The 6,000-nt window shown below is 42.0% G+C and overlaps 1 protein-coding gene across 1 annotated transcript in view; it reads right to left on the reverse strand.

Annotated features, from left to right (window-relative positions):
* SPON1 (spondin 1) overlaps window positions 1–5,796 on the reverse strand; it is a 357,717-nt gene extending 351,921 nt beyond the window's left edge. Inside the window, exon 1 of the mRNA XM_086339887.1 lies at window positions 5,405–5,796. The gene's annotated coding sequence lies outside the window, so the exon portion shown is untranslated. The remainder of the gene's footprint in view (window positions 1–5,404) is intronic.
* Between the last annotated feature and the right edge of the window lie 204 nt (window positions 5,797–6,000).

Here is a 6,000-nt window from a genome sequence, read left to right on the forward strand (position 1 = left end):
AAGGATAAAGTCATGTTAACACTCATTACCATATTTTAATTTCATGGTGATTAAAATTATAATGTAGCATGTATTACCACTTAATTGATCTGCCAACATCAAGTATTTGCAAGGATTTTTTTGTTGTTGTTCTCCGAAGTCATAAACTATCTATTGTTTGCTGCATAATTTTGGAAGTAATTTCAAACTATAAATATTTCTCTTTATTAAAATTCTCAGGAAATTAGAGCCTCAATAACTACTTATTTATATTTGCTTTGGCAAGAGGCCAGGACATTCGTTTTCTTATATTTTGAATTCTATAAGATTAAAGTGCTAAAGAATATTGTATATTAATCTTCTTGCCTCCTTTTATGACAGCTTTACAGCTTAATAGCAATGTTCAGATATCTAAGGGTGACTAGCTAAGCTGTGTCCCTTTAAAACTGGGTTTTTTTCTCTGATAGAAAGCATTTGCTTGTAGAGGATGCAAACTCACCTCATTGCCAAGCCTTGTACCTTTCCAGCACCTGGTCAGCCTGCCCAGCATGAAGCTGTCCCTTGCTGACGCTGCTCCAGAGACCAGGCAATTCTTAGGGCTTTCACCTAATTTGAGTAGCCCTACCTCAAACGCAGCCCTTGGTGAGATGACGTCCTTGTGTTGGCCCGTTGCTGCAGCCTGCCCTTGATCCTTCATGATGCAGCCACTTGTAGCTGCTTTTAGTTCATCCCTCATCAGTGCATCTGTGCCAGGCCACCCTGGTTCTGGTGGAGTAAATGGGACACATATGTCACTTTGGAGCCTCATGAGTCTCTTCAGATAAAAATAGACTTGGAAAACTGCAAAACCTTCCTAATACTTTAGGAAGTATTTAGTATTTAGGAAAGTAGACAATACTTTCCTAATGATTCCTGACTTTTTGGACACCCCACTGCCCTGATTAATGGTCATTCAGATTGACCACCTGGCATAGCTCACTGTCAAAATTAAATAGGACATTTTTCAAAAGTCAGATGCTGTCTTTTGTAGGTAAAATCCCGGTGTGCATGCGTGTGCACACGCTAATGACAGTTAGGTATGCAGGCTAATGATAGGTATGCTAATGACAGTTACAGACTCAGTATCTGAGTCCTAAAATTAATTGGCCTCTACATGCATGTTCTCCAGTACCATTATTCTTAGGACTTATAAAAACCAGTCATTATAATTACTTCTCAAAATGGTTAGACTAAGGCTGGCCAAATATTTTAAGCTAGCTGGAAGTGGAGAAATGCTTTGTAGAGATCTTTGGCATGAACCATCCAGAGGTTAAGAAAAGAGGGGAAGGCAACAGAAACAGCCTGTTTTACGTCGTTACAGGCTATGAGCAGAGAAATTCACTTTCAGTGCTGAGATTTTAGTATGAGTTTGAATCACACCCCCTTACATCTTTTTAAATTTATTTATTTTTAATCGAAAGATAATTGTTTTGCAATATTGTGCTGGTTTCTGCCATACATCAACATGAATCAGCCATAGGTATACATATGTCCTCTCCCTCTTGAACCTCCCCGCCACACCATATCCTACCACTCTAGGTTATCACCATTAAATACCTAAATGTAAGACCAGAACCTATAAAGCTCTTAGAGGAAAACTTAAGCAGAATACTCTATGACATAAATCACAGCAAGATCCTCTATGACCCACCTCCTAGAGTAATGGAAATAAAAACAGAAAAACAAATGAGACCTAATTAAACTTAAAGGCGTTTGTATAGCAATTGAAACTATAAACAAGGTGAAATCACAGCCCTCAGAACGGGAGAAAATTCATTTTAAAAAAATCTGGCTCTGATAGGGTTTTTAGTTGAGCATAGATAACACTCATACAGAAGAACACCAACCGTGGTTATACAGCAGTGAAGGAATACGTGATTGTAAGAAACTGAAACCTATCCAACATTACACAAAACCAAAGGAGAACTTATTGGAAGCAGATAGGGTATCCCTCTCAGATCCCATGGGCAAAAAGTATAGCCGGAGGGTCAGTGTAAATGAAGGTCAGGACCCAAAGTTAAGGGCTATACAGCCCCTCAACTCTTGCCTGCATAGGTCAACTCTGACGGTCTCATAAACAGAGCCCAAATGCCACGCCACCTGACCTCCAAGTTCCAGCATCTCAGTCTGAGTCTCTTAAGATCAAGTGAGAGGGAAGAAGAGAATTGAGCTGGTCACTGGACAGCTGATGGACTGAACCCTTCTGGGCCAACTGGCTCCAATCTTTGAGTGAGACAGTTTTAAGCAGACTGGTATCTCAGCAAGGTTGATCAATGCCTCTGTAATCAGCAAGATCTCTGGTCAAGAGGAGCCCTGTGGCACCCCACCTTGGGACTTACTTAAAGGGGAAAGAGTAGGAATGGCTATTATGGAGATTCATGTATTTCATAAAGCACCAATGGGAGGCATATTTCCTGAGGTTTGGGATCAGAAAATCTAAAGACTGTAGAGACCAATTCTAGCCTTAGATTGAGGATAAAAACAGAACTGCCCCGCCCCATTTGAGACTTTGAAAAATAGGAAGTTACCAGGTTAAGGTCACAGACCAGGAGGACAGATACCGGAAGAGGAATAAGGAATCAAAGGGATACTTAAATCATCGTCTCAGCATGAGACATATATCCTCTCATTTAATCCTTACAACAAATTTCCCTTGCAGTTAGAGGTGGCACAGAGTAGTAATGACACATCCAGCTTATGGAGTCTGAATGCCTGGGTTCAAATTCTAATCTTGCCACTTACTAATGTTAGAACCTTCTAGTTCTAACCTTCTAGACGAACCTTAGGGCTCATCATATTTCTTGTATCACCTGAATTCCTCACCTGCAAAATCCTGGTCAATGATTAGCTCCAACTCAACTGCTTACTCTGGGCTTAAACAAGATTGAGGCGGGAGAAGAGACAAAAGAAAGTGAATTAACATTTGCGGAGTAATCTAATTAGGAGCCAAAGCCTGTATGTCTTAAGATCTTGGTAAATTCTCAACTCTTCAGATACATTCTGAGATCCTAGCTTCACCTCTCTTCCTCTGTTCCCTCAGCTCTTCCAATTATTCTCATTGTTATCTTGGCAGCTCAGAGGAATATTCTAGTAACATAGATCTGATCGTGCCTCTGCTTTAGGCTTGGTGGATCCTCATTATCTACAAAAGTAAATCCTCACCCTTGAGTTAGGCAGTACAGTCCTTCCCCAATAATCATCTCCCTCACCAGTGTTTTTCTAGCCTCGTATTATGATCCCCACCCCCTCTGCCCTGCCCCTCTTCCAGCCACCCCAATGGCATTATTCTCATATCTCCATTTGTATGTTTTTACATATATAATTCTCTTTGCTTTAATTGTTCTCTCTCTTTTGGCAAAATTCCATCAGTTATTTAAGATCTAGATCAAATGTTCATGAATTCATCCAGGCATTACTTGATCCCTCTTATAAATCCAAATGTACCTATATTATAGTACATACAGTCCACCTCTGTATCCATGGGGGGCATTGGTTCCAGGACCCCCTGCAGATACCAAAATTCAGAGATGCTCAAGTCCCTTGTATAAAATGGCATAATACAGTTGCCAACCTGCCCCCCCCAAATTGAGAAGGGTTCATTGCAAATGCACCATCTAATTTTTGCAAATTTCTTTTGATAGCTGAGATGCTTTGCCCCCAAAAGGTCAAATTACCATCCTAGTATCCTCAGGGACTGCAGAATCTGCATCAGTATGATGCCTGTAGGCCTGATAAATCTTTTCCAAAAGTTCAAATGGATACTCATTTGGTTTTTGCTGAATTTCTTGAATTTCATTCAAACTCTTTTGCTTTGGCTCCCCTTTTCAAAGCCTTACCAAGATGCACTTGTGGGAATGCAAATAGGGCATCTTACTTGAGGTCCCAATTTGGTTCAGATGTAGGTAATGCCAAGTGGGCTTCAGGTGCACCATTTGGGTCTGTTAGGTGGAGCTGGCATGTTTCTTCCCTGGTCTTATCAATGACCATTCTCCTTTCATCTCTTGTAAGCATTATTTTGAGAAGAATGTGTATGCCTGCCCATGAAGGGTGGTAGGGAGCACCACTTCTATTAAGCTTTTGGAGAGACTCCTCCCTATAAGAAGGGTCACCATCTTTCCAATTAAACAAGTCTGAGAAACCTAGCAGGCTGGCCATGTGCCTTTAGGCCCCCTATGAGATAGCCACATAAGAGAAATGGCCCTACCCCAGGAGTGGCTTATGGTCCAGATCAGGTGCCCTGACAGCTCTTGGACACTCCAGGCCAGTCCCCGTGTTCCAGGGACTGACACTGGATTGTCCAACTGGTCCCTATAATGAACTCCCTTTGGCATGTCTTCACACTCCAATCCTGGTTTTTAAGATTTCATTGCTGTATTTTCTTTCCTTCCTGAGCCCCCGTGTCAGGAACTGGGGCTGGATAGGAATGGCAAGAGGTCAGAGTGGTGGATATACTGGTGTAGCAGAGCAGAGGGACAGCTAGCTCAGCTGAAGGAGTTAAGGTTTAAGGCAACAACCCCCCTTGCCCATTCCCTTCCTTTTCTCACTTTCCCTGATGTATAATAATAGCACAAATGCTTGCACACAGAGGATTTTGGCATTCTTCCCTACTTTTTCACAGATTAGGTCTAATTGCGGGATTGTATAGAGCCACTCAAAGGCCGCCATCCCTCAGGATTTTATTGTGAAACCATAAATAGCAACTGATTTTCTCTAATCATTTTGCTTAGGCATCAACCAACAGGACTGGATTCTAGGCTGGAGCTTTTGGTGGAACCAAGTGGGGCCTTTCGCTTCTCCCTGGGAATGTCCAACTCTCGGACAAGAGCAAACAGGTGTTCTTTTCCTCTTGTTCTTCCATTTAACATCAGTAAAGATTTTAAATATCACAAAAGTGATTTGGCTGTAAATGGTGAAAAGGCACCAAAGCAAAATGGACCAAAAAACTCAAAGAACAAACAGAAAACCCTAAATAAACCCTCAAGTGTGGTTTTGGGATTTTACATATACCAACGACACCGGAGAACACAATCAATGTAATTAACACAGCATGGGTGGCAACGTGGCGCAGAGAGTCCCAGGATAAACCTGACTAACCCCCTAGTGGAGATCTGAACAGGTACTGTGGCCACAGACCCTTTTTCTTCTCCTTAGTCATGGGTTCATAGCTGTAATCAGAACACTTATCTAAATTGTGGCTCAAGGATTTTAGAGATAGTTGAAACTTCCTTCAATTTTTAAAGACAAACAAAACAAATAGTTCAAATAAATGCTAGCATCCAAAGAAACAAACAAATCAGTTCACAACACAAAACAAATTAGCTTATTCCAGAGAAAAAGCCCCAGAAAGAAAACACGCTTTCTGGTTGTACACACTGGAGTGACTTACCCTATTGCATTGAGCCCGTCGACTACCAAATGCTGATCCCTTATTCCAGCTGCCATGTACTGGGGCAGCCAGTGCTGCTGTAGGGAATTCTAAAGGGCAGATCCTCAAGACAAGTGGTCCCAGCAGCTGGTAGGGCCTTACTGGAAAATTCCCTAACCAGGGTTGGCTGTCCACAAGCAGTTAGTCTCCTGGCTGGCTCTACCAAAGTTTTTTACTGAGTCCAAGCTTATACTGGTCTGATCTGATACTGGTCACTGCACGATGGACCAATAAATCAAGAGATGAGTTGTTGGGACAAGGAATTGCGACTTGATTTGGAAAGCCAGCAGACCCAGAAGATGACGCTCTAGTGTCCCAAAGAACCATGTTTCCGGAGTTAGGAATCAGGCTTCTTTTACACTGAAGGAGGAGGGGCTAAAGTTCTGGTTCCGGCCAGACTCCGGAAAGGGATGTGTTAATTTCTTCTTGCCTGCAACCATTCACAGGTGGGCCTGGTCAGGATGATTCCTGTGAGCTTAACAAGTTTATTTTAACTTAATGTTCATTACCTGTGAGGCAGGCCTCCCAGAGCTACAGGCTATTATGCATAATTTAAG

The sequence above is a fragment of the Bos grunniens genome, chromosome 15, assembly GCF_055505025.1.
Source record: "Bos grunniens cultivar Pamir isolate PY7600 chromosome 15, Bosgru_T2T1.0, whole genome shotgun sequence".
Lineage (NCBI taxonomy): Eukaryota > Metazoa > Chordata > Mammalia > Artiodactyla > Bovidae > Bos > Bos grunniens.